At 45.4% G+C, this 11117-nt stretch overlaps 1 non-coding gene across 1 annotated transcript; it reads left to right on the plus strand.

Moving 5' to 3' along the window:
• The first annotated feature begins 10267 nt into the window (after positions 1–10267).
• On the plus strand, positions 10268–10339 carry TRNAM-CAU (transfer RNA methionine (anticodon CAU)). Its single transcript has one exon. It is a non-coding gene; the product is annotated as a tRNA-Met (tRNA).
• Positions 10340–11117: the final 778 nt, after the last annotated feature.

The raw sequence follows: 11117 nt of genomic DNA on the forward strand, positions 1-11117 counted from the left end.
CAGAAAGGCGGAGTGGAAGCGTGCTGGGCCCATGACCCAGAGGTCCGTGGATCGAAACCACGCTCTGCTAAATTAAAGCAAAATAGCACTTGCTATTTTGATATAAGTTAGTTTGTTCATACAATGATCATGTAAGCAGAGTGGCGCAATGGAAGCGTGCTGGGCCCATAACCCAGAGGTCCGTGGATCGAGACCACGCTCTGCTATGTTATTGAAAAGTAGCATTTGCTATTTTGGTATCAGTTAGTTTTTCATATAATCGTGATGTAAGCAGAGTGGCGCAGTGGAAGCGTGCTTGGCCCATAACCCAGAGGTCCGTGGATCGAAACCACGCTCTGCTATGTTATTGCAAAGTAGCATTTGCTATTTTGGTATCAGTTAGTTTTTCATATAATGGTGATGTAAGCAGAGTGGCGCAGTGGAAGCGTGCTGGGCCCATAACCCAGAGGTCCGTGGATCGAAACCACGCTCTGCTATGTTATTGCAAAGTAGCATTTGCTATTTTGCTATCAGTTAGTTTTTCATGTAACGGTGATGTATGCAGAGTGGCGCAGTGGAAGCTCGCTGGGCCCATGACCCAGAGGTCCATGGATCGAAACCACGCTCTACTATGTTAATGCAAAGTAGCATTTGCTATTTTGGTATCAGTTAGTTTTTCATAGAATGGTGATGTAAGCAGAGTGGCGCAGTGGAAGCGTGCTGGGCCCAAAACCCAGAGGTCCGTGGATCGAAACCACGCTCTGCTATGTTATTGCAAAGTAGCATTTGCTATTTTGGTATCAGTTAGTTTTTCATATAATGGTGATGTAAGCAGAGTGGCGCAGTGGAAGCGTGCTGGGCTCAAAACCCAGAGGTCCGTGGATCGACACCACGCTCTGCTATGTTAATGCAAAGTAGCATTTGCTATTTTGGTATCAGTTAGTTTTTCATATAATGTCGATGTAAGCAGAGTGGCGCAGTGGAAGCGTACTGGGCCCATAACCCAGAGGTCCGTGGATCGAAACCACGCTCTGCTATGTTATTGCAAAGTAGCATTTGCTATTTTGGTATCAGTTAGTTTTTCATAAAATGGTGATGTAAGCAGAATGGCGCAGTGGAAGCGTGCTGGGCCCATGACCCAGAGGTCCGTGGATCGAAACTACGCTCTGCTGAATTAAAGCAAAATAGCACTTGCTATTTTGATATAAGTTAGTTTGTTCATACAATGATCATGTAAGCAGAATGGCGCAGTGGAAGCGTGCTGGGCCCATAACCCAGAGGTCCGTGGATCGAAACCACGCTCTGCTAAATTAAAGCAAAATAGCACTTGCTATTTTGCTATCAGTTAGTTTTTCATACAATGATCATGTAAGCAGAGTGGCGCAATGGAAGCGTGGTGGGCCCATAACCCAGAGGTCCGTGGATCGAGACCACGCTCTGCTATGTTAGTGCAAAGTAGCACTTGCTATTTTGATATAAGTTAGTTTGTTCATACCATGATCATGTTAGCAGAGTAGCGCAGTGGAAGCTTGCTGGGCCCATAACCCAGAGGTCCGTGGATCGAAACCACGCTCTGCTATGTTATTGCAAAGTAGCATTTGCTATTTTGGTATCAGTTAGTTTTTCATATAATGGTGATGTAAGCAGAGTGGCGCAGTGGAAGCGTGCTGGGCCCATAACCCAGAGGTCCGTGGATCGAAACCACGCTCTGCTATGTTATTGCAAAGTAGCATTTGCTATTTTGATATAAGTTAGTTTGTTCATACCATGATCATGTTAGCAGAGTAGCGCAGTGGAAGCTTGCTGGGCCCATAACCCAGAGGTCCGTGGATCGAAACCACGCTCTGCTATGTTATTGCAAAGTAGCATTTGCTATTTTGGTATCAGTTAGTTTTTCATATACTGGTGATGTAAGCAGAGTGGTGCAGTGGAAGCGTGCTGGGCCCAAAACCCAGAGGTCCGTGGATCGAAACCACGCTCTGCTATGTTAATGCAAAGTAGCATTTGCTATTTTGGTATCAGTTAGTTTTTCATATAATGGCGATGTAAGCAGAGGGGCGCAGTGGAAGCGTACTGGGCCCATAACCCAGAGGTCCGTGGATCGAAACCACGCTCTGCTATGTTATTGCAAAGTAGCATTTGCTATTTTGGTATCAGTTAGTTTTTCATATAATCGTGATGTAAGCAGAGTGGCGCAGTGGAAGCGTGCTTGGCCCATAACCGAGAGGTCCGTGGATCGAAACCACGCCCTGCTATGTTAATGCAAAGTAGCATTTGCTATTTTGGTATCAGTTAGTTTTTCATATAGTGGTGATGTAAGCAGAGTGCCGCAGTGGAAGCGTGCTGGGCCCATAACCCAGAGGTCCGTGGATCGAAACCACGCTCTGCTATGTTATTGCAAAGTAGCATTTGCTATTTTGCTATTAGTTAGTTTTTCATGTAACGGTGATGTATGCAGAGTGGCGCAGTGGAAGCGTGCTGGGCCCAAAACCCAGAGGTCCGTGGATCGAAACCACGCTCTGCTATGTTATTGCAAAGTAGCATTTGCTATTTTGGTATCAGTTAGTTTTTCATATAATGGTGATGTAAGCAGAGTGGCGCAGTGGAAGCGTGCTGGGCTCAAAACCCAGAGGTCCGTGGATCGACACCACGCTCTGCTATGTTAATGCAAAGTAGCATTTGCTATTTTGGTATCAGTTAGTTTTTCATATAATGTCGATGTAAGCAGAGTGGCGCAGTGGAAGCGTACTGGGCCCATAACCCAGAGGTCCGTGGATCGAAACCACGCTCTGCTATGTTATTGCAAAGTAGCATTTGCTATTTTGGTATCAGTTAGTTTTTCATAAAATGGTGATGTAAGCAGAATGGCGCAGTGGAAGCGTGCTGGGCCCATGACCCAGAGGTCCGTGGATCGAAACTACGCTCTGCTGAATTAAAGCAAAATAGCACTTGCTATTTTGATATAAGTTAGTTTGTTCATACAATGATCATGTAAGCAGAATGGCGCAGTGGAAGCGTGCTGGGCCCATAACCCAGAGGTCCGTGGATCGAAACCACGCTCTGCTAAATTAAAGCAAAATAGCACTTGCTATTTTGCTATCAGTTAGTTTTTCATACAATGATCATGTAAGCAGAGTGGCGCAATGGAAGCGTGGTGGGCCCATAACCCAGAGGTCCGTGGATTGAGACCACGCTCTGCTATGTTAGTGCAAAGTAGCACTTGCTATTTTGATATAAGTTAGTTTGTTCATACCATGATCATGTTAGCAGAGTAGCGCAGTGGAAGCTTGCTGGGCCCATAACCCAGAGGTCCGTGGATCGAAACCACGCTCTGCTATGTTATTGCAAAGTAGCATTTGCCATTTTGGTATCAGTTAGTTTTTCATATAATGGTGATGTAAGCAGAGTGGCGCAGTGGAAGCGTGCTGGGCCCATAACCCAGAGGTCCGTGGATCGAAACCACGCTCTGCTATGTTATTGCAAAGTAGCATTTGCTATTTGATATAAGTTAGTTTGTTCATACCATGATCATGTTAGCAGAGTAGCGCAGTGGAAGCTTGCTGGGCCCATAACCCAGAGGTCCGTGGATCGAAACCACGCTCTGCTATGTTATTGCAAAGTAGCATTTGCTATTTTGGTATCAGTTAGTTTTTCATATAATCGTGATGTAAGCAGAGTGGCGCAGTGGAAGCGTGCTTGGCCCATAACCCAGAGGTCCGTGGATCGAAACCACGCTCTGCTATGTTAATGCAAAGTAGCATTTGCTATTTTGGTATCAGTTAGTTTTTCATATAGTGGTGATGTAAGCAGAGTGCCGCAGTGGAAGCGTGCTGGGCCCATAACCCAGAGGTCCGTGGATCGAAACCACGCTCTGCTATGTTATTGCAAAGTAGCATTTGCTATTTTGCTATAAGTTAGTTTTTCATGTAACGGTGATGTATGCAGAGTGGCGCAGTGGAAGCTTGCTGGGCCCATGACCCAGAGGTCCATGGATCGAAACCACGCTCTACTATGTTAATGCAAAGTAGCATTTGCTATTTTGGTATCAGTTAGTTTTTCATAGAATGGTGATGTAAGCAGAGTGGCGCAGTGGAAACTTGCTGGGCCCATGACCCAGAGGTCCATGGATCGAAACCACGCTCTACTATGTTAATGCAAAGTAGCATTTGCTATTTTGGTATCAGTTAGTTTTTCATAGAATAGTGATGTAAGCAGAGTGGCGCAGTGGAAGCGTGCTGGGCCCAAAACCCAGAGGTCCGTGGATCGAAACCACGCTCTGCTATTTTATTGCAAAGTAGCATTTGCTATTTTGGTATCAGTTAGTTTTTCATATACTGGTGATGTAAGCAGAGTGCCGCAGTGGAAGCGTGCTTGGCCCATAACCCAGATGTCCGTGGATCGAAACCACGCTCTACTATGTTAATGCAAAGTAGCATTTGCTATTTTGGTATCAGTTAGTTTTTCATATAATGGTGATGTAAGCAGAGTGGCGCAGTGGAAGCGTGCTGGGCCCATAACCCAGAGGTCCGTGGATCGAAAACACGCTCTGCTATGTTATTGCAAAGTAGCATTTGCTATTTTGCTAACAGTTAGTTTTTCATGTAACGGTGATGTATGCAGAGTGTCGCAGTGGAAACTTGCTGGGCCCATGACCCAGAGGTCCATGGATCGAAACCACGCTCTGCTATGTTATTGCAAAGTAGCATTTGCTATTTTGGTATCAGTTAGTTTTTCATATACTGGTGATGTAAGCAGAGTGGCGCAGTGGAAGCGTGCTGGGCCCAAACCCCAGAGGTCCGTGGATCGAAACCACGCTCTGCTATGTTAATGCAAAGTAGCATTTGCTATTTTGGTATCAGTTAGTTTTTCATATAATGGCGATGTAAGCAGAGTGGCGCAATGGAAGCGTGCTGGGCCCATAACCCAGAGGTCCGTGGATCGAAACCACGCTCTGCTATGTTAATGCAAAGTAGCACTTGCTATTTTGATATAAGTTAGTTTGTTCATACCATGGTCATGTAAGCAGAGTAGCGCAGTGGAAGGTTTCTGGGCCCATAACCCAGAGGTCCGTGGATCGAAACCACGCTCTGCTATGTTAAGGCAAAGTAGCATTTCCTATTTTGGTATCAGTTAGTTTTTCATAGCATGGTGATGTAAGCAGAGTGGCGCAGTGGAAGCGTGCTGGGCCCATAACCCAGAGGTCCGTGGATCGAAACCACGCTCTGCTACGTTATTGCAAAGTAGCATTTGCTATTTTGCTAACAGTTAGTTTTTCATGTAACGGTGATGTATGCAGAGTGGCGCAGTGGAAGCGTGCTGGGCCCAAAACCCAGAGGTCCGTGGATCGAAACCACGCTCTGCTATGTTATTGCAAAGTAGCATTTGCTATTTTGGTATCAGTTAGTTTTTCATATAATGGTGATGTAAGCAGAGTGGCGCAGTGGAAGCGTGCTGGGCCCAAAAGCCAGAGGTCCGTGGATCGAAACCACGCTCTGCTATGTTAATGCAAAGTAGCATTTGCTATTTTGGTATCAGTTAGTTTTTCATATAATGGCGATGTAAGCAGAGTGGCGCAGTGGAAGCGTACTGGGCCCATAACCCAGAGGTCCGTGGATCGAAACCACGCTCTGATAAATTAAAGCAAAATAGCACTTGCTATTTTGATATAAGTTAGTTTGTTCATACAATGATCATGTAAGCAGAATGGCGCAGTGGAAGCGTGCTGGGCCCATAACCCAGAGGTCAGTGGATCGAAACCACGCTCTGCTAAATTAAAGCAAAATAGCACTTGCTATTTTGCTATCAGTTAGTTTTTCATATAATGGTGATGTAAGCAGAATGGCGCAGTGGAAGCGTGCTGGGCCCATAACCCAGAGGTCCGTGGATCGAAACCACGCTCTGCTAAATTAACGCAAAATAGCACTTGCTATTTTTATATAAGTTAGTTTGTTCATACAATGATCATGTAAGCAGAGTGGCGCAATGGAAGCGTGCTGGGCCCATAACCCATAGGTCCGTGGATCGAAACCACGCTCTGCTATGTTAAGGCAAAGTAGCATTTCCTATTTTGGTATCAGTTAGTTTTTCATAGAATGGTGATGTAAGCAGAGTGGCGCAGTGGAAGCGTGCTGGGCCCATAACCCATAGGTCCGTGGATCGAAACCACGCTCTGCTATGGTAATGCAAAGTAGCACTTGCTATTTTGATATAAGTTAGTTTGTTCATACCATGGTCATGTAAGCAGAGTAGCGCAGTGGAAGCGTTCTGGGCCCATAACCCAGAGGTCCGTGGATCGAAACCACGCTCTGCTATGTTAAGGCAAAGTAGCATTTCCTATTTTGGTATCAGTTAGTTTTTCATAGAATGGTGATGTAAGCAGAGTGGCGCAGTGGAAGCGTGCTGGGCCCAAAACCCAGAGGTCCGTGGATCGAAACCACGCTCTGCTATGTTATTGCAAAGTAGCATTTGCTATTTTGGTATCAGTTAGTTTTTCATTTAATATGTAAACAGAGTGGCGCAGTAAAAGCGTGCTGGGCCCAAAACCCAGAGGTCCGTGGATCGAAACCACGCTCTGCTATGTTAATGCAAAGTAGCATTTGCTATTTTGGTATCAGTTAGTTTTTCATATAATGGTGATGTAAGCAGAATGGCGCAGTGGAAGCGTGCTGGGCCCATAACCCAGAGGTCCGTGGATCGAAACCACGCTCTGCTAAATTAACGCAAAATAGCACTTGCTATTTTGATATAAGTTAGTTTGTTCATACAATGATTATGTAAGCAGAGTGGCGCAATGGAAGCGTGCTGGGCCCATAACCCAGAGGTCCGTGGATCGAGACCACGCTCTGCTATGTTGTTGAAAAGTAGCATTTGCTATTTTGGTATCAGTTAGTTTTTCATATAATGGTGATGTAAGCAGAGTGGCGCAGTGGAAGCGTGCTGGGCCCATAACCCAGAGGTCCGTGGATCGAAACCACGCTCTGCTATGTTAATGCAAAGTAGCATTTACTATTTTGGTATCAGTTAGTTTTTCATATAATGGTTATGTAAGCAGAGTGGCGCAGTGGAAGCGTGCTTGGCCCATAGGCCAGAGGTCCGTGGATCGAAACCACGCTCTGCTATGTTAATGCAAAGTGGCATTTGCTATTTTGGTATCAGTTAGTTTTTCATATAATGGTTATGTAAGCAGAGTGGCGCAGTGGAAGCGTGCTGGGCCCATAACCCAGAGGTCCGTGGATCGAAACCACGCTCTGCTATGTTATTGAAAAGTAGCATTTGCTATTTTGGTATCAGTTAGTTTTTCATATAATGGTGATGTAAGCAGAGTGGCGCAGTGGAAGCGTGCTGGGCCCATAACCCAGAGGTCCGTGGATCGAAACCACGCTCTGCTATGTTAATGCAAAGTAGCATTTGTTATTTTGGTATGAGTTATTTTTTCATAGAATGGTGATGTAAGCAGAGTGGCGCAGTGGAAGCGTGCTGGGCCCAAAACCCAGAGGTCCGTGGATCGAAACCACGCTCTGCTATGTTATTGCAAAGTAGCATTTGCTATTTTGGTATCAGTTAGTTTTTCATAGAATGGTGACGTAAGCAGAGTGGCGCAGTGGAAGCGTGCTGGGCCCAAAACCCAGAGGTCCGTGGATCGAAACCACGCTCTGCTAAATTAAAGCAAAATAGCACTTGCTATTTTGATATAAGTTAGTTTGTTCATACAATGATCATGTAAGCAGAGTGGCGCAATGGAAGCGTGCTGGGCCCATAACCCAGAGGTCCGTGGATCGAAACCACGCTCTGCTATGTTATTGCAAAGTAGCATTTGCTATTTTGCTATCAGTTAGTTTTTCATGTAACGGTGATGTATGCAGAGTGGCGCAGTGGAAGCGTGCTGGGCCCATAACCCATAGGTCCGTGGATCGAAACCACGCTCTGCTATGTTAATGCAAAGTAGCACTTGCTATTTTGATATAAGTTAGTTTGTTCATACCATGGTCATGTAAGCAGAGTAGCGCAGTGGAAGCTTTCTGGGCCCATAACCCAGAGGTCCGTGGATCGAAACCACGCTCTGCTATGTTAAGGCAAAGTAGCATTTCCTATTTTGGTATCAGTTAGTTTTTCATAGAATGGTGATGTAAGCAGAGTGGCGTAGTGGAAGCGTGCTGGGCCCATAACCCAGAGGTCCGCGGATCGAAACCACGCTCTGCTACGTTATTGCAAAGTAGCATTTGCTATTTTGCTAACAGTTAGTTTTTCATGTAACGGTGATGTATGCAGAGTGGCGCAGTGGAAGCTTGCTGGGCCCATGACCCAGAGGTCCATGGATCGAAACCACGCTCTACTATGTTAATGCAAAGTAGCATTTGCTATTTTGGCATCAGTTAGTTTTTCATAGAATGATGATGTAAGCAGAGTGGCGCAGTGGAAGCGTGCTGGGCCCAAAACCCAGAGGTCCGTGGATCGAAACCACGCTCTGCTATGTTATTGCAAAGTAGCATTTGCTATTTTGGTATCAGTTAGTTTTTCATTTAATATGTAAGCAGAGTGGCGCAGTAAAAGCGTGCTGGGCCCAAAACCCAGAGGTCCGTGGATCGAAACCACGCTCTGCTATGTTAATGCAAAGTAGCATTTGCTATTTTGGTATCAGTTAGTTTTTCATATAATAGCGATGTAAGCAGAGTGGCGCAGTGGAAGCGTACTGGGCCCATAACCCAGAGGTCCGTGGATCGAAACCACGCTCTGCTAAATTAAAGCAAAATAGCACTTGCTATTTTGATATAAGTTAGTTTGTTCATACAATGATCATGTAAGCAGAATGGCGCAGTGGAAGCGTGCTGGGCCCATAACCCCGAGGTCAGTGGATCGAAACCACGCTCTGCTAAATTAAAGCAAAATGGCACTTGCTATTTTGCTATCAGTTAGTTTTTCATATAATGGTGATGTAAGCAGAATGGCGCAGTGGAAGCGTGCTGGGCCCATAACCCAGAGGTCCGTGGATCGAAACCACGCTCTGCTAAATTAACGCAAAATAGCACTTGCTATTTTGATATAAGTTAGTTTGTTCATACAATGATTATGTAAGCAGAGTGGCGCAATGGAAGCGTGCTGGGCCCATAACCCAGAGGTCCGTGGATCGAGACCACGCTCTGCTATGTTGTTGAAAAGTAGCATTTGCTATTTTGGTATCAGTTAGTTTTTCATATAATGGTGATGTAAGCAGAGTGGCGCCGTGGAAGCGTGCTGGGCCCATAACCCAGAGGTCCGTGGATCGAAACCACGCTCTGCTATGTTAATGCAAAGTAGCATTTGCTATTTTGGTATCAGTTAGTTTTTCATATAATGGTTATGTAAGCAGAGTGGCGCAGTGGAAGCGTGCTTGGCCCATAACCCAGAGGTCCGTGGATCGAAACCACGCTCTGCTATGTTAATGCAAAGTGGCATTTGCTATTTTGGTATCAGTTAGTTTTTCATATAATGGTTATGTAAGCAGAGTGGCGCAGTGGAAGCGTGCTGGGCCCATAACCCAGAGGTCCGTGGATCGAAACCACGCTCTGCTATGTTAATGCAAAGTAGCATTTGCTCTTATGGTATCAGTTAGTTTTTCATATATTGGTGATGTAAGCAGAGTGGCGCAGTGGAAGCGTGCTGGGCCCATAACCCAGAGGTCCGTGGATCGAAACCACGCTCTGCTATGTTATTGAAAAGTAGCATTTGCTATTTTTGTATCAGTTAGTTTTTCATATAATGGTGATGTAAGCAGAGTGGCGCAGTGGAAGCGTGCTGGGCCCATAACCCAGAGGTCCGTGGATCGAAACCACGCTCTGCTATGTTAATGCAAAGTAGCATTTGTTATTTTGGTATGAGTTGGTTTTTCATAGAATGGTGATGTAAGCAGAGTGGCGCAGTGGAAGCGTGCTGGGCCCAAAACCCAGAGGTCCGTGGATCGAAACCACGCTCTGCTATGTTATTGCAAAGTAGCATTTGCTATTTTGGTATCAGTTAGTTTTTCATAGAATGGTGATGTAAGCAGAGTGGCGCAGTGGAAGCGTGCTGGGCCCAAAACCCAGAGGTCCGTGGATCGAAACCACGCTCTGCTAAATTAAAGCAAAATAGCACTTGCTATTTTGATATAAGTTAGTTTGTTCATACAATGATCATGTAAGCAGAGTGGCGCAATGGAAGCGTGCTGGGCCCATAACCCAGAAGTCCGTGGATCGAAACCACGCTCTGCTAAATTAAAGCAAAATAGCACTTGCTATTTTGATATAAGTTAGTTTGTTCATACAATGATCATGTAAGCAGAGTGGCGCAATGGAAGCGTGCTGGGCTCATAACCCAGAGGTCCGTGGATCGAGACCACGCTCTGCTATGTTATTGAAAAGTAGCATTTGCTATTTTGGTATCAGTTAGTTTTTCATATAATCGTGATGTAAGCAGAGTGGCGCAGTGGAAGCGTGCTTGGCCCATAACCCAGAGGTCCGTGGATCGAAACCACGCTCTGCTATGTTAATGCAAAGTAGCACTTGCTATTTTGATATAAGTTAGTTTGTTCATACCATGATCATGTAAGCAGAGTAGCGCAGTGGAAGCGTGCTGGGCCCATAACCCATAGGTCCGTGGATCGAAACCACGCTCTGCTATGTTAATGCAAAGTAGCACTTGCTATTTTGATATAAGTTAGTTTGTTCATACCATGATCATGTAAGCAGAGTAGCGCAGTGGAAGCTTGCTGGGCCCATAACCCAGAGGTCCGTGGATCGAAACCACGCTCTGCTATGTTAAGGCAAAGTAGCATTTCCTATTTTGGTATCAGTTAGTTTTTCATAGAATGGTGATGTAAGCAGAGTGGCGCAGTGGAAGCTTGCTGGGCCCATAACCCAGAGGTCCGTGGATCGAAACCACGCTCAGCTATGTTATTGCAAAGTAGCATTTGCTATTTTGCTAACAGTTAGTTTTTCATGTAACGGTGATGTATGCAGAGTGGCGCAGTGGAAACTTGCTGGGCCCATGACCCAGAGGTCAATGGATCGAAACCACGCTCTACTATGTTAATGCAAAGTAGCATTTGCTATTTTGGTATCAGTTAGTTTTTCATAGAATAGTGATGTAAGCAGAGTGGCGCAGTGGAAGCGTGCTGGGCCCAAAAC

The sequence above is a fragment of the Phalangium opilio genome, unplaced genomic scaffold (assembly GCF_054372755.1).
Source record: "Phalangium opilio isolate 3A_F unplaced genomic scaffold, DU_Popi_V2 ptg000078l_1, whole genome shotgun sequence".
NCBI lineage: Eukaryota > Metazoa > Arthropoda > Arachnida > Opiliones > Phalangiidae > Phalangium > Phalangium opilio.